Below are 27,981 nucleotides of genomic sequence, written 5' to 3'. Positions count from 1 at the left end.
GTCTAATGCAGTTTACATTTCAACTGAAAGTAAAAAAATAAATTTGTAACATATTTTATAGTAAATGCTTCATAAAAATGATCATCATTTGCTGTAAACCCACTATCATAGATATTAAATAAAAATGTGGCTTTTGATTTTATTTATAAGCTTTTATGGTTGAATAAATTCTAGGGTAAATACTTAGCATTTTAAATTAGATACATTATTAGTATTCATTCTGCTCTAGCTGTTCCTAAATCCACAGCTTAAATGCAAATGCACTGCAGTCTTTTCCATCCATGGCTTTGTTGGCCTCTCAGAAACCTTAAGCCGGTATCTTAAATAGGGGCCTCTCATGGCATATGCATGTGCAGTATCTTATCTGGTGAATATCACAATCATTCTCTAGGACATCAAATATTTAAACAGGCCATACAAACAAGAGACAGGAGGGAGGGCATGGAAACAAGCCTTTTGTGGGCCCTGTGTGAAAACAATAAATGTGCTACCAGCCCTCAATATTTTCATATTCAATGACTCTGTATGATCCTTATGATCCCAACATAAAGAGGGTCTGTGAACCCTCTCTCTTAAACTGTAGCAGGCATATATTACCAGGCTTAGAGCTTGGCAAGCTCCGTATCCCAAAATAGATTTCAACAATACTCTATGAGGATGCATTAAATAAATCTCTGCTCAGCTAATCCGTGGAACAGTTCACATTTTCGAGAGAGACACTCCGGTAGGACAAAAGCGCAGCTCTGCTCGCCGCGCCTTCATCTAGGGACAGACATACATAAAGAGAGATATTTAGAGAGGGGGGATGGCATTGAGGGGGAAAGAAATCCTCCACTAATGTGACAGAGAATTCTCCAAAAAAAAAAAAATCATCATTGCAAAGCAGATTCTATATCACTCCATATTTTTTCTTTTTTCTCAAGCAAGTGCAATAACTTAATCTTAAAGGCAAAACGTGGACATGAGGGCCATTTCGAAACATGTTGTAGATAAATGTTAATCACATTAGCATTTCCCAGACTTCCGTAAATCTCCATAAATAGCATGCTGAGGTTGATCCCTCTTTTTTGCCTATTGAGGCAAAATTACAGTTGATGAATTGCTTTTGCCATGCATGTAGGCTAATGAAAGCTTTGCTCCTGGGCCTTCCTTAACAAAGGCTCATAATTTTTCCACTTTCCACTAAAATAAGAACCTGTTCCACTTTTAATTAATAGTTTTACCCTCTCCTATTCAGGAGTGTATGCATAGTTTCAAATTAATTTTTTAGGTGAGACTTGGTTATTAATACTAAAGAAACAACCCCTTTTGTGTTAAAGTAACAGGGAGGTAATGTTAGCCTGCAGGTCTATAAAGAATCTCCGCTCATGTCACCTAACTGCTTAACACAACTCATGACTCTGCTTCGAGACTGAAACATTTCATAACAGGTGGCTATTTGATTCACTTGAAGTCATCACATTTGTTCAATGAGCTGCAGTGGGACTGAAGATACAGCTACTTACATAAGCACTTAGGATTAACCTGTCCTGATTTTATGTTCATGTACAGACACAAGCAATGCTTAAAGAATATGAAAGCAGACGTCAATCATACTGGTTTCAAATCTGCATCAGGGGGATTTTTTGTTTAATGCCCTTGCACAGATTAATATTAGTGCAACCTTCCTTTAATTGTTATCAACAATTATAAATGGCTTCTATATTGTTCATATGTTGCTTCAAAACGAGAAACCTCTGTTAATGGAAGTATTAGGTTAATAAGCAGCAATTAGCATGCATTAGGGTGCATGCCACATATAATGAGTACTTGATTACTCAGACAGCTTGATGTTTGAGAGAGCAAGTAGTCTCATCTAGCCATATGTGGTTATGGGACACTCACTATCCCATGACACATCTAAGTGAGGTGGTTTTGACAGCGAACTCTTACAGTATCCTCTCACAGCAGTAATACATTACTGTCATAATCACTTGTCTCCTGCTGAAAGGCAACATGTTTCTTTTTTTATTACGAACATATCTGGAAATATTGTGACATTCTGTCGCCCCTCCACTTTTAACTGCTTTTCTAAGTTGCCAAGCAGCAATCCTGTCATTGTGCTTAAATCATTTCATGTCATAATATTTAGAATAGCTTCCTTTGCACAAGAGAATATCTGCAGCTTTTATGTGTTCCCTGATAATGACAGCAAATAGCACTTGTATTCTTTATTGCTGATAAGAAAGCAAAAAGCAATAGAGAAGATTTTCTGGTGAAAATCCATTCCCTCTTTGTACCTGTGGCTTAAGCTCAAAGGTGGGCGATCCATATGGCAATTTTGTATTTGTATTTCCAGGCTGTCACAAAGAATCGGCCCTGACATAGAGCAGATGCAGCAAACCGAAGCGGTAGCTGCACTTTAGCACTGTGGGTGATTTCATACCAATTAGTGCAAATCATGGAGTACTTAAGATTATTGCCCAGTGAGTTTAACAACACTTTGACACCTCCTCTGAATCTGACCCCTCTTGAGTTTATTTTTCCCCATAGATTTCAGACTTCTTTGCAGGATGTAAAAGTAATTTATCCAGCCTGGGACTTTTCATTTCACCAGTTTGAGGTTTTTTTTAAAATATGGCCTCCAGTGACAAATCTGGCTTCCATCTAAGGTTAGACCGGTCCCCCTCATTTGTAGTAAGGGAAGGGCTGGCTGGGCTGGGGACAAACTAGCAGCCCCTTTCTGCTGCCCTCATCTTGGGGCTTTAGCACAACTGCTCTGGCATGAAGTAGAAGCTGCCGTCTCCATGGTGACAAGTCACTTCGGCTCCACCAGCTTTACCCAGCACGATCAGGCTGTGAATTGACTGGCTTTAAAAAAACAAAACATTGAGAGAAAATATACCGTTTCATGCCTCTCCCTATTATGTCGGCTGGTGAAAAACAGCCCTAATATGGTGCATTGGCTGCTAACACGAATAATGGCTGGAGAATATGCGCTGAATAGCTGTTCTGCTGGTGAAAAGCTAATGGAGGGAGTCTTTGGCAGTGTGTGTCTCATTGAGGAGGGAGAGAGAGAGAGGCGGTCCCAGAGGTATGGATGGGGCTGCTGTGATAGTTGTGAACTCTCCCAGTGTTTATGTGTCAGCCAACAGCCTCCGGAAGGAGACTGGAGACATTTTTCACACCGTCTTGCAGACAAGAACTGGTCCCCTCAATTAAATGAGTTAATTTGAAACCATAAGCTTGTCCTTAATTAAGAAGAGCTTAGACATCTCCTGAAATGAAATATCTGAAATGAGCTATATTGACGACATACTATTCCCTTTGTTCAGATGTTGGGTTCCCCATCCTCCTCCATTAGTCAAGATTGTCCATATGCAGAGCTCGGTTCATGCATAACACAGATAAATGCCAAAGAGAGACATAACCTCAGCAAAATGTGTATCGTTTTGAAGGAAGTTTCAATTTCAAAGTAGATCCATTGTGGACTCCCACCACGTCTTCTCTCACACCGTATTCCCCATCTGTCTGACTCTGTGCATCCCTGGTGCCAGAGAGAGGAGGATGAGAGAGGAGGAGAGGGAGAGAGATTGTGGCATTAAGTAAATAATTTGTATGATAATTCATTACAGCGCAGTCTTTTTCAACTTTAATTGGTCTAAATGAAGAGACATTTCACACCATTTAGATAAAAAAGAAAAAGGAGGCCAGCATAATGAAAAGGGGCCTGCCTATCGGACTTCAGAGGTTTGCTCTAAATGAAAATGTAATTGCAGGCGGAATGGTACAAGAGGAGAGACCCGCGCTGCAGATCCGGGGGTATCTTCAGACAGCCGAGCAAAAGCTAATGACTGAGCAATTTGGAACATTTACTCACCCCAAAGACTCTCATTAAGTCAATCACAGGCTTAGCCGAGACCCACTCGCAGCGTCGGAGCCGGCCCCGCATTTATTCCAACATCAATCAGGAGGGGCCGGCTTCTTCTTCTTTCAGAAGCCATGAAAAACGCCCAAGTAATTTATTCGGGATCTTTGAGAGGATAATGGCCAATTATTTGTTTATAACACTGGTTAAATTTTCATTAGGCAGATTAATGGAATATCATGTACTGTCAACACTGGACTGAGGGGTGGTGTGTCAGAGATAAACGGCCAAACAGATGATGTCGCTCTGTTAGTAAATTGGTTTTTCTGCAGCCCTTTTCCTCCATATGAAAATTTAAAGGTGGACAAGGCACAGGTTGAAGCTGTCTCCAACAGGAGTGGAGACTGGGAGAGGCAGCAGGGAGGACGTTGTGATGAACTTCATCCAGCTGCAGGTTTTTTTGTTCTTAATGTTTGGCTGCAATGTAAAATTTCAGCACTATATATTTATCCTGTTTAAATGTTAAATATTCTACAAAATTTGCAGCCTCTGCACACATTTATTCACATTCACTTCATCCCGACCCTTAAATTAACTATTCTATCAATCATGCACAATCCATAGCCAATCCCTGGGAAACATATTTCATACAGGCACTATTTGAAATGATAATTCTGGTGAGTTTTTAGAAGCTAACTTTTTTTAATGAACAGAAAGAGCTACTTTTGCCAGTGACTGTGGGTGATAGCTTAATCTGACATTATGCAGGCGACACAAGATACCTGTAAGTGACAGTTAAGAGTGAAATGACAACTACAAGGCAGGCAGGCTGGTGATTTGCTGACCCCATATGATGCTTAAAGTTGATATAAAGCAATTTGAACCTTAAGTTGTGCTTTCACAGTCCTCCACCTGAAAGTTGTCTGGGAATTGTCATTTTGAGCATTGCATATTTGGGCTTCAAATAGCCTCCCTTTTTCCCCAAACGCAGGGTTTTGAGAATCGAGTTCAAATATGGCATATCAAATCTTAATATGCACGCTTCACCCACTAGTGTGCAAATGATGCATCGCGGGTTCACATTCCCAGATTTATGAAACCAGAATTTTAATGACTGTTTTTTTATGACTTGTAGTTTAGGAGACTGAATTTTTTGTGAAAGCTTATGGTGACCTTATAAAATGCATGTTGTACTGTAAAGCTTTAACAGCTTGGATCTCATTTCAACATGAATCTGTTACATCTGTTATACCCACATTACATTATGATTACATACATTTCAAAGAATTTATCCATCATTTTTCTCCATAAATCTTTGCGTCCTGGATGTGAGTTAATTTGGACTCCTGGATCGCAATCTGCCAACCTTAGGGCACCCAAAGTGCCTACTAGCTTCCCTATCAAAACAATCATCAGCTGAAGGAGGTTATCGTTGGGCTGGGCTATCTGTCACCCAGCCACCGGCAGCCAGCGGGACACAAGGGCCATTTAATTAGGCCTACTGCTCCTCTCTGGTGTGAAAGACTCTCAGACCCCTTTGATTCCCCGCTGCACTCCCAGCAGGAAGTGGTTGGTGATAATTGACACAGGATTTCCTTGTTAACCAGCGGCAGACTCTGTGGATTAAAGTGACAGAGATCTCCAGAAGAAAGTGGGGAGTAGATAAGGGGGAGGGGAGGCGGTGCAGTCGGGGTAGTGGTGGGGGCAGCAGCTATTTACCACTCTTGAGAAACCAGGGAGGAAATAGCAATATCAGACTGGTGCGCAGTCCTGCCGCGAGATGTAGCTCCCACTTATCTTAGCCATTTCAGCTTGGCTGATCAAAGATTGGCTTTCCTTAAAATAACCTAGGCCCAAGGTTGAGTACATGCCTCCACGCCACGGGTTTTTTTGGCAAATTATCAGTCTTTTCCAATCCCCCCTCTATAAAGCTGCATGGCTGTTTGTGGAGGACTAGAGAGATAATCTCATTTCATTTGTACAATTATACACTATCATGGAATAAAAGCATATTTGCAAATGACGTAATTTCCCGCTTTGTACCAACTGGGTCACAAGCCTTGACAAAAGCATTATCATGCAGACAGGAGAGGTACCCAGTCGGCTGTAGGGCAAAGATGGAGCTTTCAGAGGATGTAATCCACTTTATTTATTTCTAGATTTCCTTTCTGCTCATCCAACTACTACACAGCTTACCAACAGACATTTTACAAGTGCTCATTGGAAGGTTTTAACTTCTAAAGATAAAAGAAGAAGGAGCTACTGTACTCTTCTCTTTCCATGAGTCCTCATCAGCTTGCCTTACCATTGTATCTAAAATAGGACAATGTAACTTTACTTACAACATACACAGTAGGGAAGGCTTCTACTTGGACTTTTTTTATAATCATACAGTTTGTAAACTTGTGACTCAGTAAACATAACTTCAAAATTTCACAAGATTTCACTAATAGCTTTTCATAAATTCAGCTTTCTGGCCGTTCATAAAGACTTAATAAATTATGCTGCAAGGACATGCATGACATGTTTACTCATACACCTGACAAGACACTCCACTCCTTAAATGCCCAAGCTGCCCAGAATGACCCAAATGTGGCGTAAAACGTTGTCTGGTCACTTTCAAGTGCTTCCTGATAACTGAATGGGGTGATGGCAAGCTTCCAGCAGTAGGTCTGGGTCAAAACCGGGTCCATCATATAAATCAAAGGAGAAATTCCATTCTCTCTTATCCCCCAGCCAATACATACATGCAGCTGTGGATATGTGAGAGGAAGAAAAAAAGGAAGCTGTTGCTTTATTATAGCAATAATGCCTGAGAGAGTAATCCTCACTGTGATTATGGGTCAGATGATGATGATGATGTTCGAAGCGCTTTTAGCATCATCAACATACCCACATTTTTTCATGTAAGATAGCTTTTATAATAGCTCCCAGTACACATGTGCTGCCTTAGTATATTTTAGAGACAATAGCTTAAGGAAGACAAACATGAACAAATCTTAAAAGCTTAAACCACAAGTTAGCCCGACAGCTAATGAATTAAACATGATCTAAGACCTCATAAATCATGTTGGAATGTGACCAATCTGACCAATCAGTAGCAATAAGTTGTCTAAAGTCAAAGAACTAAGGATGCAACGATAAAGTTACAGGTTCTATATGTGCATACTGTATATTTGTGTATGTTGTAATACATTTTTCCATAGATTTATCATAATGTTTTTCATATCCCTCTGTGATTCAAAACAAAGTGATACAGAGAAATGTGGCTATAGTACTGAAACAAGGTATCAGCACACACACTGCTGAAGATGTCATACCTGGATAGTACAACTAAGTGATATAAGGCATTGATTTACATTAGCTATTGCCAAAACAGCTGTGCATTATGATTGCTCTGAAAACAATGCACACAACAGACATGAATAACTTCACAAGGTTATTTGCTTTGTAAAATATTATTCAGCTACATTTTTAACAGAAAACATCCAAAACCTGCAGAAGTCTCTTTAAAGTGCTCTCTAGAAAGCTCCTGATCCAGAGTTGATTCAGGGATAAATATGTACATTACTGATTGGCTAAGCACAAGTCAGGTGCAAAGTCCAGAGATGAGTCACACCACCAAGTGTTTAGATGCAATATTACACAAACATGCTGCACAGAAACTTCGCATCACTGTCCACACCTTCTTATCTGTGCTCCCTCATAGGTACTGTATCTTAACCATGCTGTAACACTTCAATATGTGAGCATTAACACGCTTCAAGGTCCTTGATTTCTCTTAAGGAATTACTGTGTGGCAACCAGGAGGAGAAGCTGGAGATTTGTTCCCTTCAGTCTAAAGTAAATAGGATAGGCAGGGGAAACGATCACATAACCAACATGTGCGCCGCTATCAAGAAAACACAGGAGTCTAGATTAAGATTTTGTCGTAACTAAAATCATTGCTGTTTCATTTAATCTGCAAGCAGATAAACTCTTTAACCTTTTCCATCCCCTAATGGTTTTGGAATGATAAGTTCAAGTTCAAGTTGAATCATGGTGTATTGATCATGTCGACACTTGAAAAATGGTCCTCAGAAACAATAAAATCTGTCCCTGTTAGCAAATGAGGCATGAGTATTGAAGTGGCACAGAGAAGTGTCTATGTGGCCTGAGTAAAGGCAGTGTGACACCATTCAGACTGACAGACAGAAGATTTACTGAATGAAAAGAGAACAGACCCCTATAACTAACCCAGATTCACTGACCCAGTAGCAGGTGGTTTAGTATTGGATACTGACCCTCAGTAAATCTGTTGAGTCATCTTAGTGTTCAGCTTTAATCATCCATCATTAATTATGTAGTTACTTTTTAGTTACTATGCGTGTTTTATTTTATTAGAGAAGGTATAGATAGAACATAGAATTAAATTGTGTACAACAGTAAAGACTCCTCTATAAACAAGTCACATTGTCTTCAGTGATCACGATCAGAGAAACCCAATCATTATGACTGCTATACATTATGTATTTTTTTTCTTTTGTTTTTTTTAACTTTAATTTAAAACGGTTCCTATTTGGCTATGAAAGGCTTCAAAACGTGGTCAGACACTCCAAAGTAAAGATTGCAGCAGAGTTACTTCAGCAGCATCCATAACTGTATGATCTGTAACTTTCTTTTTTCCACTCTGCCACTTCACAGTCAGGAAGAGAAGGGGGTCAACTTCTCGTCTTTGTGCAGCCATACTGCCAGACGTTGTGGTCTAATCTATGAGCGTCAGTCTTAACCTCATTATTAATATAAAAGAGTGGGCTATTTTCCATAGCCTTTGTTGCAGGGGAATATGTTTTGCAGAGATACGGGGGGGGGGAAGCCCCAATTTCCTGCAGGGGTCGAGTATTATGTATGAACTGCTCCTCTGGGATGCAGGGGCTCACAGCGGAGGTTGTCAACTTTTCCTCAGGCTCATTTTGATGTTTCTCCACTTAGCTTTAATTCCCTGTAAATAACATAAAATCCATATTATGCATATTGATATTGTTTGGTGTAGTTTAATATGTCCTTAATTGTTTGTTTGTATATTTGTGTGTGTGTGTTCGTCTCATCCTAGGACTAGAGCTATTTACAGAGACCATTATCCACTGATTTCACTTAGAAATAGCACAATGGACTTTTAGTTATAGCCTACATAGGTTTCTGGGGGCAGATTGGCAGATTTAATCTTTGAGTTAAACCACAATGGGTGGAGCAAAAGAACCACAGTTTCTTGCTAAAAACTATTGCCACTGCCTAAAGAAATAAATAGAGCCATACTAACTTATTGTTTGCTGGCTGGACTTTCAGGTTTAAGTTGCCAGCTCTAGCTTAGGTGAGCTATAGCTAGCCCCCTTCAACTGACTCTCCAAGATCCTGAACACTATAGTCAACAATGACTAAAAAAGATACATTGCCAAATGTTATTTGCCATTCAAGTTTGTCACTACTACTACAAGCTACTGTAACTTGTACTGTATGAACAGTGTTACCCGATGTTCAACATAAAGGTACAGTATGGTGTGCAGATCTAAAAGCATTGTATTTCAGCTCAAACTGTCACACATTTGAAGCAGCCTGTCACTGTGTGTGGAGTGTATACAGAGTGTATATGTGGATATGTGCCTGTATTGGCTGTGTTACTTGTTTGGGCTCCGAAATGACTAAGTAGTTAATACTTAGGCTACATTATGTACAATAGCAATGATTATCGTATGTTTACTCCTCAGAGCTTTACCTTCTCCCTCAGCAGCAAAAAGAGACATGGAAAGGGCCTTCATTTGAAGTGCCACACTGTTCTTTAAAGGAGTGTAAATACAATCTGGAAGAGAGTTTTGTTCCAGCAGTAAATAATGCTTCTACTCAAACCCAATTTAGGACAAATCACTGAGTTAGTGATTAGTGACAGGAAACTTTGTAGTGTTTGTTCAGTTGTAGCTCATCGAACAGAAAAATATCACTAAACAAACACATTGCTGTTTACCTAAACAAAGTTTCTGAAGGTGTTTCTTTTCTTTAAGTTGGCTGTTTGTAGCTACCAGGCTAATAACTAAGAATATATTTTAACACTTTATAGGTAAAAGGCATCAAGCAGAATCATACCTTTTTGTAGAGGAGTCTCATGAGCTCCATGATGGGGTTGTCTATAAGATTATTCATGTCCTGCACTTCGTCAAGAGTGATTCCAAACTACTCTAACTCTAAATTCATAACTCAAATTCCAAAATAAAAATTGTGACACTTAATTAATGTAATGTCAAATTATCAGATTTGTTTTACTGTAAAAACGATAATCAACTGTCAACATAAACTAAACCAATTAAACCAATTAAATTATCAGTTAAGAATATTTCTGTATTATGGGCAGCTCTGGCCTTGACAAATACTTGCACTTGCAACTAAATTCAAATTTGCCAAAAAATTATATTGTATTCTAAAATCTCAGTAACTGTCAAATTTTAACATAATTGTGGCTTACAGACTGCAGAGAAAGCAAGCGAGAGGGATTTAGGAAAGTTAACAGTATGCCACAAACTTAATGAAATCCTTCAGAGGACAGGGAGGAAACGAGCTGAAGGGAGGAGAAAGGCATGACCTCTCTTGGCCACACCACCTTGGCCAAAAGATTAACCAAACAGCGGCCACTGACGAACATTCAGGAAATCAGAACCACATGCTTGAAGGGAGGTGTACTGAGGTGCTTATTTGTTTTTGCTAAATTAATGGGGGCTAATTGATAATGTCATTACATCACAGGAGGGGCACGGGGAAGGGCAGGGGTAAAAATCAAGGAATGCTGCTCATCAATCCTCTTTGAATACCACAGATGCTACGCTCAGTCTACCCAGAAGATTAAGATCTGTTCAGTTAACCAGGAGCAGACCTAGGTCTAACCCACGGCTTCACCCTGTGCGGGATATGACACGGACACAGCAATCTCATATCTTTCATAGGCCTCGCTGAGGTGTTTGGTAATCACATATCATTTACCACAACACAATTGTGTCTTTTTCTAGTAAGTAATAATTTCTGAACATCTGAGAACATTAGTTTTTATTGCCAATGTTGTAATTTAGAAGATAAAGAAAAAGCACGGTGGCAATTAGACTAAATAAATATGACTTCCATAACTGGATATGCTTGCTGAAAGAATGCTAAAATTGTAAATAAAATAAAAAAATAAAAAAAATAGCACTGCAGCAAAATGGCACCTTGTGTTTTTTTTGTTTTTTCACCCATAACACTGAAATCAAAATAGAAACAAGAAGACCTTATGAAAGTTGCTTGGTGCTTAATTTACTATGAGATTAGAAATTGAGATCAATTATGTAGCAAATTTCTGCTTTACTACTTGTGTCAGCCTCATAGCAACTTTAGACATGAAAACAAAAACTTATGGGACCAAATGACAGAAAGAATTTACTACCATAAGAAGAAAGCCAAGAATGATGCCACAATTAGTGTTATTGTTATATCATATTTATTTAATAGAAATATACAGAAACTTACAGATACAGGATGAGACGGTTGACTCTTCTGTCAACGGGAAATGTCAAACATCATCAACGTTTACAACACTTGAAAGAAAATAGTTTATGTTAAGCTACGTCTGTTATGTATTGAGCAGTAAAAGATAAAAGGATGGACAAATTCTGTCATCATTAATATTGTGAGCTTATAATATAACATATAAACTCACAATTAAAGAAAACATGGACAATAATTCAGCACTGGACTGGACAGAACGTCTGTATCTGTTTATAATCAACACCACTTTCAGAGCTTCAGAGCAAGTGCAGCTGTGGGAGAGAGGATGGTGGCTCATGTGCTGCACAAGTGATTTAGGAGACAGCAAGGGGGTTTAGAGAAGGAAAACAAGTTCATTACACTTCCATACTTGCATATCACTCCCCAAAGACCTGTCAATGAAGACAGTGGAGAAATGAGCGGGCCTCATCCTCTCCTCAAAAAGTTATTAGAAGAAGCCCTAGGGTAAACATGTCATTAACAAATCTTACCCCGAGACCCTTGACCTCAAACTCTCTGGGGTCACTACTTCATTTCAAACAGTTTGTATTACTCTGGTGCTCACCAAGCACAAGTTTCATGCTTTCTCCCAAATAGCATAATCCGGTTTTGGGCATGTATCTGTGTAGGTTGCAAGGGTGGTGTGATGGCAAATGATTACAAATGTCTCCGTTGTAGCATAATTGGATCAAGCTGACTCAGAGCTTACTGAACAAGATCTTGGTTGTTTCAAAGCAGATGGATTAACAATTAAATTTGTTTGGTAATTCCGTGGAATACACCTTGAACAGAAAATAAGACGCATTAACTTGAATAAATTACATTTTTCCCACAGGGAATATCATTAGCGGGGAATTCCTTCTTATAGCCTCCCAAAAGACTATGTCTTACTTTTCATCTTTTAAATAGGAGGAAATGTCGACAAGACTCATCTCTTTCATGATGCCTTGCATGCCATAGTTTGTATTTGCATAGTGCTAATCTGTTTTACAGTAAATGCTCTGGAGCTATAACCTCTTGTTAAATAAAATATCACAAAGGTCACTCAAATAGCTTTCACAGCTATAAATTAGATTTCATTATGTTATTGTGAATTTAAAGGCTTGTTGGATATCACTTGCTGGTGATCTTTTTTTAAATTATAGTAGTACTGTAAATAATACTGTAAACTGCAGTGATCAGTGTCTTCTTACACCAGAAAACACACAAATGTATAAATCAAGCGTCTCCTTTGCAACAAATCTGTTTTTTAATGAAAACAATAAACACTAAATAAAAAAAATAAAGAACCTTACCTTACTTAACAAACATAATAGAAATGTAGGGCTGAGCGGTGTTTTGATTAAATTGTTAATGAGTAACGGCCACCAGTGATATATAGTACATCATGATGTGAGAGTAGTTGGCAAGCTGTGGCTGAGTGAGTAGCGCTACTGAATTGTATCAGTGTCTGTTCCACATAAAATTCAGAGAAATACTATCCTAAAATGTAAAAAAAAAAATGTACAGAAATTCAATAATAGAGCACAAGAAGGCTATTAAAATTAACAACAGTATGCTTATTATTCATGTAATCATTACGTCATTTTCAAACATTTTTAGTCAAATTATGCATCACAATTTTTTGTCAAGTCAAAATCATGATGTAAAAATGTTGACATCGCTGTTAAAATGATCACATCCTGTCAAAACTGTCTTTTGTTTAGAGTTGATTTTCAAGATTCCTTTACCAGCTTAGTCAAGTTGATTAAATGCTTCATCTTGAAAGAGAAGTCAAACGTACTGAGAGCAATATCACTACCAATGTTTAGGTACAAGGTGTTTGAGAGGAGTGACGTTATTAGAAATATGTGCTGTGGCTGAAGCTGCTGCAGCTGCTGTACCTGTGTACGAGCATGACTTTTCACATTAAAATCAACTGGCAAGCCATTAAACTGGTGCAGAGCCTCCCAACTTTGACTTGGCCTGTGACTCACCAACTGCCCAAAGATAAGCCCTCGCTCAAAAGAGCCAAGCCTACAGTTAGCATATTAGCTTGACAGAGGAAAATAATTTGTCAAACCCTTATTTTAAAGCACTATGAATGTCATCCTGTGTTGCCGCTCTTAATTGAAATGTAGTTGGCCAAGCAAGGAAATATATGGGCACACATGGATGGTGTCGGCAGAATGTTTTATTGTGATGGTAACCACACCTGGTTAATATTAGCATCCTCCTTACTGTATACTTTACATTCCTCACGTCAGTTTTAGTTTGATTTATACAAGAGAGGTTAGCAGTAGATAAAAAATAGAGTTTTATGTTTTCGCAAATCAGAGATGTTCTGATAACTGGAAGGAGATAAATATGTAAAACATTTTTACAAATTACTTTGGTGCGAGGTCATTTCTAAGATAACTATAAGCATTGCAATAATATTGTGATCATGATTTACAGCTAGCCACTTGAGGTTTGTCGTCTGCAAATGATTCAGGTTCTGAGTCATTTCATGTGGCTAAGATCTTCAGAGAACTTTATTCAGAGAGCTGCAGCAGCGGAAATAATTCACATTGTGTGTGCTCATCTTTAGTGGACTTCTCTGTCATTCCAAGGGATCAATTAAACCTGTTAATAGCCTCCTTTGAATGTCTGAATGTAAAAATTTTAATTGTTTCTCTGTAAAGCTGCTTTGCCGACACAACAACAGACGCAACTGAATATGCAGGCTGTAACAGTCACATCAAGCTTTGCAGATGCACATACACCCTTACTTATCATAATCTATGTTCTTTACTAAAACCAAGGGTTGGAATTAGTTTGCCCTTCCCCCCCTTTGTGAACCTTGCCACAACCCCAGGCTCCTGAACCCACTTGTACATTTTAGGCCTCGATAATAAACCAACATCTGCAGAACTTACAAGTGCTTTACCAGAGTTAATTGAGTAAATTGAAGCAAGCTGCAGAGCAGTGCTGATCTATGATCCCCTGTTGAGGGCCCAGAAGGGAGACAACAGATTTACTGCAAGGACAGTGGGCGGCCTTTTGTTCAGGCCCTGGTTCATGGGAAGTTTGAGGTCAGTCGGGATTAAAATATTTTAGAGAACAAATGGAGTAATTTGAGGGCAATATAAGGAGCGCTCTGCCAGTTTTTACCAAGGATCCAGGTGTGATTTATTTGATTTTAAGCCCCATGTCCGTCTTTTTTTTTTTACCACTTCCCTATTATTTGGGAATTACAGATAACCTGAAGATTGGCCTTTTTTAACAAGCCCTTTCTGGTTGACATAACTTAGAGAGAGGGAGTCATGCAAATGAACACAGACAAATACCAAAGGGCAAATATTTGTTTTTTCTCTTGGGGGCAACTCTGCTTGGCCTCATTGAAGTGGTCTTTAAGTGACTATGACTACCATCCAGGTTAATGAAAAACTCTAGGTGCAGATTGAGGATGCTAGTGGGGTACAGACTTGTGTCAAGTCACTGTTCATTTTTAGTTCATTGGTTATTCAAAAAAGTTTCATACTCAGCCAGATTGCCTCTCCTGTATTTGTCTGTTTAGTCATAAGAATTCATGCTTTTGTACATCAAACGTAATCAGCAGACGGAGCACTAGCATTGCTAGAAAGTTAGCTATACACTGCAAAAATGCCCAAATGAACCAGGAGCTATGGTAAGAGGAAAGGAGATATGTTAAGTAAGCATGCATATCAGATTCATTTGTAAGGGGGCATAACAATTTTAGTTACCAGGGTCAAGAGTTTGATCCTCAGCCTGGTTTTCTCCCGAAGGAAAGAACCAGGTGGCGAAGGTGGTCCTTTCATACGGTGATTGTGTTAAATTGAGCATTAAAGAGAACCACTCAAGGGCCCTGGTAAAATGCAAGTGAGGAGATGTGACTGACATTGATAGCACCAGAAGGACTGAGTGTGCTGATATTCAGTGATGTGTTCAGAAACTCTGCTACTACCCCATAATGTTTATTTTACCTCATACGTTTTTATTGATGTATGTGTTTTAATTAACCACTTGCTACTTTTATTTTCAGCTTTTTTCCAGAGAAGTTTATTGGTTAGAAAGGTTGTTAAAATTTGCAACACTGAAAAACTATTTAAATTTAGGATATTTTAACATTTAGCTTTGAACCTACACCGGTTACGAAATTTTACATTTGAGATAATTGTGGTTGCTTGTAGTCTATGCCTTTAAGCCTGGTTGGTTGGAAAGGCTAACAGAGTTTTCAGAGTGGGAGGCAGCCATGTGACTTGGAAGAAGACGAGGGCGAGAGGATTTAAATATGAATTTGAGTCTTGAACAATGGAGTGATGGAGCAAATCAGCTACTGATTTCACTACAGCCTGCATCTTCTTTGATGTTGCCACCACCAAAGAAGACAGATTCAGCAAATCTCACTAAATAAGTTGTTTTTCATCAAGATTGATAAGCTCTTAATTTTATACTTGGCCAAGTATAAAATTCAAGTATTTTCCTCTTTCTGTTTTCTGTGGTCATTTGTAAACCTCCAACACAGCATGTTCTTTAAGTTGTAAAAGAACTTTGGAGGCTTGGCCCTGCTTTGAACAGCTTTTTTTAGGAGCATTTTCGAATTTGTTTCTTTTTTAGAATAGATCGATGACCACAACTGTCGACCCTTTCCGACCATATCATATTGATATCTTACCAAGATTTCCGTGCACGTCATAGTGCAATCTGCATCCTCTTCAGTGGCCCCTCTGACCTGTGGTGTTCCCCAAGGGTCCATCCTTGGCCCCTTGTTGTTCTGTATATACATGCTGTCACTGGGACAGATCATAACTAAACACAAAATCCAGTACCATTGTTATGCAGATGACACAGAAATTTATGTCCCATTAAAAACCAGTGATGAAGGCAGTTTTAATCATCTTCTATCCAGTCTGTCAGAAATGCTGAACGTCCCAAAACCTTCTCCAGCTAAATGAAAACAAATCCAGAAATAATTCTCTTTGGTCCCCCAAAGTCCATCGCAATTGTACAGAAACATCTTGATCCCTGTCTTCAAATGTCAAACCCGCGGCCAGAAACTTGGGTGTGATATTTGACAGTGAACTTTCATTTGAAAAGCACATTACAAATGTTGTTCGATCATGTTTTTATCAATTAAGGAGCATCTCAAATCTTAGTCTCTCTACTTGATCTTGAGAAGGTCATTCATGCTTTTATTTCTTCCCCATTAGATTATTGTAATTCGTTGTATTCTGGTTTGAGCCAAAAAACCATCTCGTGCCTTCAGCTGATACAAAACAAGCACTAGAAAACAAGACCATATCAGACCTGTTTTAGTTTCTCTTCATTGGTTACGTTAGTTTTAGATTTTAGATTTTACTGATCACCTATAAAGCACTTCATGGTTCAGCTCCTAGCTACATTGCTGAATTGCTGCCCCTGTGTGAACTAGGGCACAGCCTCAGATCTTTAGGCAGCGCTCTGCTGGCTGTGTCCCGGCTCAAAACTAAAGGTGACCAGGCTTTTGCAGTCAGGGCCCCTCGGCTCTGGAACTCCCTGCCCGACGATCTGAGGCTTGCTGAATCAGTGACATCATTTAAATCACTTCTCAAAATGTATCTTTTCAAAAAAAGACTACCAGCATAATACTGCCAGCATATCATGTCTGTTTTATTATTAGTAATTATCTTTATTGTTGGGGTTTTTATTTTATTATATTTTGTTTTATTGTATTTAATTGTTTTGCCATATTTTTAAATGTCTGATTGTATTTGCGTTTTATCCCTGATTCAACCATGTAAAGCACTTTGTAACTTTGATTTTGAAAAGTGCTGTATAATTAAAGTTTCTTCTTATTATTATTTTTGTATATCCAAAGCGGAAAAGCAGATTAATGCGATGCTGTTTGAATTAATGTCTCAAGGTTGATTTTGCCTGGTTGCAGTTATCAATATTAGGTATTGAGAAAAAACAGAAAGCAAGCAAATATCCGCAGCTTGAAAAGTGTTTGACTAAATAGAGCACTGTAGATAGTGTTGTTCTCCTTAGTTCCACTGTGGAAGCGTGCATTTTCAAAATTTTCCTTCAGAGTGACTTTTAACTGTCATGTCAGTATTTTGCTCCTGTGTGTAGTAAGAAAACACTGTGTCTGACAGTTACATGAATGCATTAATTGAATGCAACTTTGATAATTATCTACTGTAAATAGAAAAAGGAAACCTGCAAAACACCTGACAACATTTTTGTTTTTACTTTTTTTATTGTATAACAATGTTATGTATTGCAAATGTGGTTACTGAGTGGATCATTGTGATTCCTGAAAAATTGAAAGTCATAACTCACAGAACACTACGTGACCTTCAATATGTCCACATATGTGAAAAATGAGATATGATCTGTTTTTAGCAGGTTATGTGGATTTTCACACTTTGCATGGACAAATTACCTTCCAGGAGAAGTTCCTCTGGACCCCCAAACTTTTCAGTGTGTCATAGTGGGAAGAGCGCTGATTGGCCAGAGCATTTCAGCCCCCCAACACACCCACCCAAGTATGATAATAGATTCTTCCTGTTTACATGTGCGCTTTGGATGTGCCGCACACTTAACAGCACTTTGCACAATACACTTGACTGCACTTCACGCCCTGCAGCTTGATTCACAAAATTAGCACCCTATGTACGGTATGTGCTATGACTCCAAGCTGTGTTGTTCAAGTGAGATAGAGAAGAGTATGGTACTCCACCAGACACTCAACCAGAGCAGGGAGATGGCAGGATAAACATTTATGTTCATATTTAAATTTAGTTGACGGTTATAGAGCAGGACTTTATTTCCTCACTTTGCTGGACTCTGAGGAGCTCTATCAAAGATGCCTGCCTGCCTGGTCCTCATTTTGAATCACTGTGGTTACTGCGTATAAAACTGTAGAATAAGCTCATTTAAATAGATATGTATTAGAAACAAGTAATTATCCACAACTATGTAGCAGATATTCAAGAGTGCTGGGCAATACTTTTAGTGAATTGCTGCAAACAGGATGCAAACCTACATCTGTAACCCCTGCTGTCTGTAACAGGAACATCCTCAGTCTGCTGTTGTTATTGCACACACTCACAGGGATTGCAATGTACAAATAGCCTTAGCTGGTGGGGAAAATAACCCTGTGGTATTTCCTAAGCACATTTCCTAGCAAAGCACCTTCCGATTCTTGGCTGTGTCTTTAATGTGTGCTGTTAAAAGTTCCCAGGTCCAGGTGAGCATTTACAGGTGAGGGTAGTTAGTGTGTGACTGCGAGGGGTTCATCCATTAAAGCCTCCTCTGTGGAGCATTTCATCACAGCATTTATTCAAAATACTATATTTGGCTGTTGCTTCTGAGCTGCCATGGTAATGTCCTAAATCGTCTGAACCAGACATTCACCTCAGTGGTTCTGATTACAGGATAATGTAAAACATAAACAGCAGTTTCATTTGTAGAAAATATTTCTTGTATCATATTATATCTCCTGGAAAGTTCACAGAACTCAGATAAGAAATAAAAGCCAATGAATTTATCTAATACATAATAATCAAATTACAGTTGTGAGAGAACTACTCTAATTGCTTCTATTCACTCCCCTTTGGACACACACACACACACACACACACACATTCACACACAGACAGTCCCATCTGTCTAATAAGGACATTCATAAGCAAAAATTAAAGCATATGCTATTATCACTGGGGATGATTAAACATTTAGGCCTAAATCTGGCTCCATTCCCAACTCAAATTTATAACCTAATCTTTTTCATGTTCCTTGTTGAAGCACACAAGTCTCATTATCTTGCCCAAAATACAAAGGCTAAATTCCCTATGCCAATAAATTTCTTCATGATTGGACGCAAAAGATAATTAGCCATGTTGTATCAATGGGCTGCCAGCCACACCATCTCTTGAAACCTTTCACGCCCAGACTTGGCCAACAATTGGCTCCATGCCTCCCTCATTCACATACAGTAGAGTTAGTGAGCAACTGCATGAGGGTTTCACAATAGGAAGGGGAGGGAGTGACACACACAGAGCAAAACAAGTCGAGAGAGAGAGCAAGGGAGGAAAGGTGGGAGGGGAAAAAAGGGAGGGAGAGAGACATAGCGGGCCAAACTCGTTTTCCGCTTGATGGGTTAGCTGCAGAGAATTCGCCTTTACTAGGTAAATGATTAAGGGGGGTGGGAGGGGGACCTATGCTGCTCTGCTATTATGTACTTCAAAGGTCTCCAAAGGCAGGTTAAATGAAAAGCAAATGTGTTGCCCTGCTGCTCAAATACCTCAAATGTTTTAGCAGGTGCAAGCAATGAAGAGGTGGGCAGTGACAGCAGTGTGCTGCACCTTGCTTGGGAATCGTAGATTTAGGGAGACAGATAGTGCCCGACCAGTGAAGGGTGAGACGGGTTGAGTGTCTGCCAGTATGAGGGAGGTCGAGCTCTGCTCAACGTTCTCACCACTCTGACCTTCATCTGACACACAGGTGAAAAGGCAATTGGGTGCAAATGATGTAACTGGGGTGTTGGCGATTGAGCTCTCTAAATACATTTAAATCTCTAAATAAATCTTTAAACATTTGTCACAAATGTTTTTCAAACAGCTGGGCACTGTAATTTTTAACAAACTTAACTCAATAAGGTTGTAAAAACTGCATTTGTTGGGGACTATTTTCAGCTGCAGATTAATACACATTTGGTGTTTTATTGAGTACTTAAAGCAGAAGGATGCTGTATGTCAGACTGACTCGAAATAAACTACAGGTCCCGTGTATCAAAAACATATCACCAGCCTTATCCTTTGAGTTGGATAAGCCTTGCAGTGGTTTTGTTGACATGCAAACAATACTGTATTGATTACCAATAGCCTGACTAAGACAATATTGTTATTAAGCTTAACAAGACTCAACAAAAGACACCTCTCCTAATAATTCAGTGAAGTAGCCACCCGTAATTAAGCAACTTAAGCTTCATCACCACTTGGACGTATTAAACACAACTTGAGGAGACTTTAAGAAATGCAATTAAAGTAAATACATCTAATATAATGATCTCTAATGATACTAATAAACAACACCATACTCCAAATACATTACTGTGATCACATGTACTCACATTAAGGCCATACTAGCACAGACATAATCAGTATAGTGTTTACATAGGTCCTGTTGTACTGCCTTTGTTGTCTTAATAGCAGCGTAATCTTGATTTTTGTGTGCCTGTTGTGGATACTCTAAATGAATCAACTCGCTCTCGGCTCACCTGTTCAATATCAGCAAGGTCCATTACATAATCACAGCGCAGTGATTACAAGTCTCCTACTGGCAGAGCAATTACCCCAGCTCGGTCATTATCACCTCATAACATCATCTGCTCTCTACATATCAGCACACACAACATAGCTGTATATTATTCAGTGTTGGGTCACAAAGCACATCTGCCGCACTAATGCAGTGTAATTTGTTCATTATAATAAGTGTGTATGTAATAGGTGTAAGCACCGATAAGCACATTGGCGATACCTGCTTTTCTTACATGTGTTTGGGTGCAGACATTTGGAAGAGATTGCACAAAACAGATTGCTGCTGAAGGTTCACGTGAAGAACAGCTGCTATGATTTTGAGAAAATTAAATTCAAATTCAAATCGCTATCATGACAGGAAATGTTTAGATATAACTGCAAAATCTGTTGACCATCACACCAAACGGTATGGTAAAGGCAAGATAAAATGAATATTCCTTAATTTGTTTAACATCTCAATTTCTGAGAGATTTAAATTAGTATTTGCTTTTAATAAATAATGTAGTAAATGACTTGACATCATTTCATAGGGGTGTATTGAAAGACAGTAAATTATTGAATTATTGCAGAGCCATAAACACTGGTCATTTTGTTAATGTCACATTTGCAGTGGTGGTAAGTAACAAAGTATATGTACTCCAGTACAATTTTGAGGTACTTGCACTTGTGTATTTCCATTTTATTATTTTTTATACCTCTACTCCACTAAATTTAAAAAAGAAATGTATTTTTTATTCTACTACATTTAACATTTAACAGCTATAGTTACTAGTTACTTTTCAGATTGAGATTTTTACAAACAAACAAATAATCATTTTATAAAATATGAAGCATTTTTATATATTTAACTACCCAACAGAATGTAAAGCAGTTCAGATGAGCTCCATTTTGACCAGATAAAACATTAAATCAACATCAACAATAATGATCCAATAATGTAATAATATAACACTAGCTGGGAGCATTCTGCATAATGAAGTATTTTATTTTTTGGATATTTTAAGTACATTTTATTGATAATACTTATTTTTACTTAAGTAACATTTTGAATGCAGGACTTTTACCTGTAATAAACAATTTTTACACTGTGGTATTTTACTTAAAGCTGGAGTGCGGGACTTTTACATATAAATAAATGTCCGTTACATTCAAGCCCTTGCCAAACAAGTTTACACAATGCTGATTAAGCCTGTCACCGCCAGGTAAATCTCTCTGTATTTCGCAGTATACCGGAGTTTTTAAATCTGGTGTCTGTGGCAACATTCCTGCGCTGGTGCACCGTTAATGATGTGTTTTACGTCAACCAGCAATGATTGGTTTGCCAGAGCTGGGGGGCAGAACCATGTAGAGAGCTCCACGATCCGCCATTGTTGTAAAAAATAATAATAAAAATGGCTCTGGAGCAACAGTAGCGACGATGTATGCTAAAACAGCTAGAAGTATGGCAGAGCCTATGGAGGAAAAAACTAAGAAGGGTCCAAGAAAAGTTTCTGATGCTCCAGATAAAAAAGAAACTCTGTGTTCAGAGGAAGGATTCCAGTCAAAAAACGATCGACGCGAGGACAAACACGGACATTGGTGTAGCTTTTCCCTGTTGGAGAGCGCTGAGAGAAGAGAAGGGACTGAGGGCAGACACAGATGTCAAGGTACTGCTCTTGGACAGGTTGGTATTTGTAAAATATTTGGAATAGGCTACGTAGCTATTACATTTACTCTACCTATATAATGGATTATTGTCTGGGAACTGTGGAAATTTCTCTGTATTTTTGTACCTGTAGGCATACTTCATAAATATGTGTCGACAGTGATTGTGTAATTACTCTCACTGCCAGAAGGGGAGACAAAAGTTCTGCACTGAAGGTTTAAGTAATGGATCTGTATACCACTGAATACCACTGCTGCACATTTGCAACTGGCACGTGGCAACACGGATATGTAAAAATTCTATTATTTTTTTAAATAAGAAACAACTTGGCTTTGAGAAGATTTTCATAATAATCACAAACTTGTGTGTAGGCATTTGCCACCATTCGAAGACCCTGTCACAGTGCCCCTTCAGTGTGTCACCTCACTGTATAAGGATGGACCTTTCCCTGACTCATTCACATTACACATTTACTCATCTCTAACGTGTCACTGCAAAAATGTTTAAAGACAAACAACAAATCCATTTTTATGGTTTCAGTTTAAGCCTTTGTCTGGTAGAACAAACTCACAATATGATCAATGCAAAGAATGATGAATCCAAGGGTCTTGCTTTGCTTAGTTTGTCTTTTAGTCTAGAGCCATTTGTAAATCCATATCCAAGGAGTACAGGTGCTGATTAATCCTTTCGACATTTTCCCGAGACATTCTTTCATTCGTATTGACATTCTTGTGGCTGCCTGGTGAGTGGTGGGGAAATGAAAGCGCTGCCATGGTATGTTGGAAGCCCCTCAGAAGTCAGACTTACACGGGCTAGCTGCTGTGATGTCCTACATTATGGAGTTTATGGCCTGTGGGGGTCTGCTCCCACTAGCCCTACAGGACTTCGGGAAAATGCCGGTCCCTGACTGGCTCACCATATGCCTGACTCCATATCACCAGTTTACTCCAGACAGATGCTGGAATAAACTGCTGTTCTAGCTATGTCCATGAATAAAATGAGCTATCTTAAAAAGGGTCTCACCCAGTAAAAGTAAAGTAAGGAATAAATACATTATGAACTATCATCATTTTCATTGTAACAGTATTTCATATTCTGGAGTACACTAAAAGTCAACCCTGACTTGACCCAGCCAGCGTAACCACAGCTCGCCCACTTTCACCCTTGGGGTCGGACGCAAATACAGTGGCTGCCCCCGCCGCCTGCCCTGGTGGAAAGGGGTGGTTTTATTGTGGTTATGTTCTCTAGCAGAGCGGTAATGAGTCTCATTGCTCTGTGCTGCAGCTCTGACATGGTGTAACTGTGTTACACTGTGGTTGACTCCACACACAGCCAAGAAAAGAATTTCATGGTAGTGGTTCAGCCACAGATAAAGGCTTTCTCTTCATTAAGAATATAAATGAACAAGGGAAGAAAATTATATGTCAACACTTTATTGACATAACCCCCCCATCTCATTATGATTCCTCAGATGTGTCGTCTCCAAAGTGTTAGATGGAGAACTGCTCACAAACTAATTTAAAAGTTCAGTCACGTATGGTAGTAGCAGTTTGTACTTTGACAAACTCCTGGCACATCACAGTTAGTGATACAAGCAGGCACACACACACATACACACACACACACACACACACACATATATTAGTGTACAGAACCAACACATGATGATGAAAAAAACGGAATGGTGTTTTCCTGTTTAAGTGTTGAATAAACACACCCCACTGTGCAGCTGGATTGTTTTTGATTGATGCTGTTTCTTCCCTGTGAAAATTGTGTGCAGTTTAGAAAGTATAGTTGTGGGGTGGAATATTATGCAAAGAGGCATCTCTACCAAAAGTTTTTTTTTTTTTTTAGGGTCAGGTTGAGCATTTACTGATGGAGCAGTGAGAGGAATCTTGGCTTCTGCACTTATCTAGTGTGTGGAGTGTGGGGTACTTTCCTCCCTCTTTCCTCCATTTCTTCTCTATCTCTGGCACCAAACTTATCAAAATAATGTGCACTAAGATCATTTTTGGCTTGCGCCTGACAAACTGATATAAATTTCAATCTGACTCTGACAGAAGTTTTCATTTTGCCAAGAGTGCAAAAAGAGGCATGTGTGTGTGTTGGGAGTTGTACTGTACGCGTCTAGTTAAAATGTGACCATAGGAAAAGAGGAGTTGGCCAGAAAATGTTTCAAACAACACTCAGGATGAACAAACATTTTCATTTACGAGTCAATCAGTAAACCACAAATTCTTTCACGTTTTACACAGTTTTTGAGCCAAAGCACTGCCTCTCTTCCCCGCTCGAGAATCACTTTAACAACTCTACTTATTCCTCTGGATCATTATTATTATTATCATTACCACCTGTTGGCAACCTCCCCAGTACAGCTGAGAAACTAGCGTGAAAATATTCAGCGACTTGAATCCAAGCCCCCTCTGATATGATGCAGCCTTCTGCCAGGTGTCACAGGTAGAGACAGCGAAGCAGCAACCTCGCTCTGGCTGGGATACCACTCAATGGTGTGCCATCGGCACCCCGGTCCAGTTTGGCACCGGCTGCAGGAGCAGGAATCTTGCACCCTCATTACACCTCAGCCACTCTAATTACAACCTGCTCAAGAGCTGTTATCCTACACCTCCAGTGACAATGACAGCGCCTCCTCTTAGAGGCCTGGCCGGTTTTCTGTACTGAGGCGCAACACAACACCCCTGTAAATAAATGACGGTCCTGCTGGAAAGAACATGCTGCATGTACCGATAAGTAAAACCTGCGATCTGTTGGAGGCAAACATTTCTCTGGATTTTACTTAGAAATGAATGCCGCTTTCTCTTTTTGATGATGATGATGATGGTGAGGATGGTTCAATGTATTCAGCTAAATGATGATGAAACCGAGCAGAATTCTTTCTGGCCCTTTGCTCGGTCTCATGGAGGAGAAATCCATTTACACAACAGGCAGCGAATTCGGCTATGAATGTGTTCCATGGTGTCCTATCACACACACATTATTGTTTGAGATCCTGTGTTATGCTGACAAATCCTCTCGTGGCAGCAATCACCTAAGCGTCTTCCATGAAAGGGATGTACATATTCCTCCACTTATTTCAGAATTTATTGTGTTCATCACTAATCCAAAGATGGGTTCTTCATGTAATACCCGCCATCTAATCATTCTTAGTACTCCAAGGGCTTGTTAGACTAGATCCTGCAGACTGTAATTGTTTTGTCAATTGATGGCATAGAAAAGCTGAGAGCAGGAGACAGTAGCACATTATTTTGGAACATTCACATCAACACTATTATTTTTAAATATATAAAATTCTTCCAAATTAAAATCTGCTGTAACATGAAAAATGGTACATTCAGGGGATAGAATATGCATCTATGTGAACACCTTGCTGCTTCTTTTTGAATACAGCATACACATTGTTTTGAGAAAGTGCCTGACTTTTGAGCTCTGTGACAGCGAGCGGTGGCTGCTTACTGTATGTCCTTGCTGAACCTAAACATATTACACAGCATAATGTTTTTATAAAAGTCCATATTAGGCCGCGCAGATCTTAAAAGGTTTATGACGACCATTTAGCATCATGAGAGCGAAGCTTAACATGGCCATGTCAAGATAACATGCAAGCATCCGTGTTGTTTTCATTGGCTGTCAGCACAGATTTTACAGTGGCTGCGGGGAAAAGGGGCATATGTGCTTAAGATGCTCCTGCAAGAGCTGTCACTGCGGGAGAGCAGGGACGAGGACGGGGAGGCGCAAAAATAGAACAAGAGAGACAGAGAGCTCTCCTGTCCAAAAAGATGATGAGGAAGAATAGAGCACAGTGGATAATTTGACTGGAGTAGGGGGATAATATGGGAGCAGTATTTTATTTGAAACGGCAGATCTTCTCTCATCCAAGCCCCATTCAGTCGTCTGTGCTGCTCTCAAAAGGAGAGCAGCGCTGCAGAAACTAGGTGGAGCTATTGCTTACATCTGCGTCCACTGCTTAGGAATCAGGGCCAAGAGAGGGGAGGGGAGAAGACAATGTTTAAGAAATGAATGCAGTGCATGGCGGGGTCACAGCCTAGAATAAGACCTCGGGGGTATAAGAAAAGGAGTAGTACTGTGAACTGTGCACCTGTCACACAGGAGCTAGAGCGTCTCAGACTTAAAGTACAGTTTTAGGCCTGCTTGGTACTCCTGAGGAGGGTGAAATGTGAGAAAATGCCTGCGCGGTTCATTCTTTATCGAATTGGTGCTCCCCTACACTCCTAAAGATGACACCCAACAGAAATTAATCTATAGGCAGATTGTGTTGCAGTAATGCTGAGTTGAAATGTGCAGACTAAATTACTCTTTGGCTCTTTTGGCTATCTCCCCCATCACCCATGCATCATAAAAGCAGGGGTTTAGTGTGAGATGAATAATCTCGCTCCAGCATGCCTCTCTTCTGCTGCTTCCCCTCACGCCATAATCGTCAGAAGGCAAGCCAGCTTAGTCAACCCTGTGCTACGGGCCAGGATAATAATTGCTGTATTAATTGGTGTTGTCCAGGCTAGACAGAATATAAGAGATCCCACTGGGGCTAATAATTAATGTTTTTTTACCCTCTCCTTCTCTCCTCCTGCTCTACCTCCACCACCACAAGCACCCGCATACACACACACACACACTCCCTCCCTCCCTGCCTCCGTTTGCTGTATCATTAAGAAAGCACTTCAATACCTCCACCAATCTGAGTAGCTGGATGATGACGTCTCACAAGAGTATTTGTAGATAAGGCAGTGGACAACAGCACTATCGCCTGTGTTGATTATGTTTATTTAGCTTCTTTAATCTCACACTGCTAAAAGATATGTGTATCATGTATTCCTGGCTGTTCACAGTGGATTGTGAGGATGAAGGGTCATGTTAAGGTCTGATATAAAAGCCTTTGCTAAACTAAATTGCACTGGCTTGATGGGAGCATGATGGCAGTCCAGTCAGATAGAAAAAAAAAAATGCCAGGAAGCTTATAATAAGCTTCAAGTCCAAGTGTGATACCTCACCCAAATGAATGAGTAAGTTAAAGAATCGAGGTTTGCACAGTAAGTCGTGTGTAGGTGTGCACTATATTTTACTGGTCTTTGTTCTCCTAACCAGATGGCTGCTGTACTACTGCCCCTCCTGGTGTGAACCTGCTTAAGTTCCTTGTCGAAGCCCAGTGAGTCAGTCTAGGCGAGTGATTGCCAAAGAGGAGAAAAGCGTTTTATGAAAGGCACAGAGGAGCTCATGGCAGTTTTACGCCCTCCACCTTCAGGAAACAGATAATTACAGGCTACATTATGTGCTGTAGTATCATGTCAGAAAGTATAGTGACTGCACAGGACTGCTGAATATTACAGTATGTGTTCCAATTGTAAAATGATGATTATACTCTATGATCCTTTTAATGACAGATATGGGGATTTTTTCTTTGCTCAGCTGGTATTTAGCACATATCTCAGTGTGGTGCTTTTAAACACATCTCACAATTTAAGGGGGAAGGAACAAAAATTTGGAACTAGTTTAGAGAAATGGGCCTAATAGGAATCTCACTGGGTTATTTTCAAATATAAGCCCAACCACACACAAACTTACAGATCTGTCACAACTTTAATTTAGTGACCTCCTATGGTGTCTTTGTTCTTTTTATTTCTTCCTCTTTC

The 27,981-nt window shown here is 39.5% G+C and overlaps 1 long non-coding RNA gene across 2 annotated transcripts in view; it reads left to right on the top strand.

Annotated features, from left to right (window-relative positions):
- Positions 1 to 27,981, top strand: part of LOC122884843 — a 58,758-nt gene that overhangs the window by 17,898 nt on the left and 12,879 nt on the right. The window contains exon 4 of one of the 2 annotated variants that reach the window (XR_006379989.1): positions 10,689 to 11,990. The exons of the other annotated variant lie outside the window; for it this stretch is intronic. This is a non-coding gene — a long non-coding RNA (uncharacterized LOC122884843). Of the gene's footprint in view, positions 1 to 10,688; positions 11,991 to 27,981 lie in introns of those variants that run through there. 2 annotated transcript variants of the gene reach the window in all.

This window comes from Siniperca chuatsi, linkage group LG11, assembly GCF_020085105.1.
Source record: "Siniperca chuatsi isolate FFG_IHB_CAS linkage group LG11, ASM2008510v1, whole genome shotgun sequence".
In the NCBI taxonomy this organism is placed as follows: domain Eukaryota; kingdom Metazoa; phylum Chordata; class Actinopteri; order Centrarchiformes; family Sinipercidae; genus Siniperca; species Siniperca chuatsi.
The sequence above is the reverse complement of the archived record's forward strand: the minus strand, read 5'-3'. Positions and strand labels throughout refer to the sequence as shown.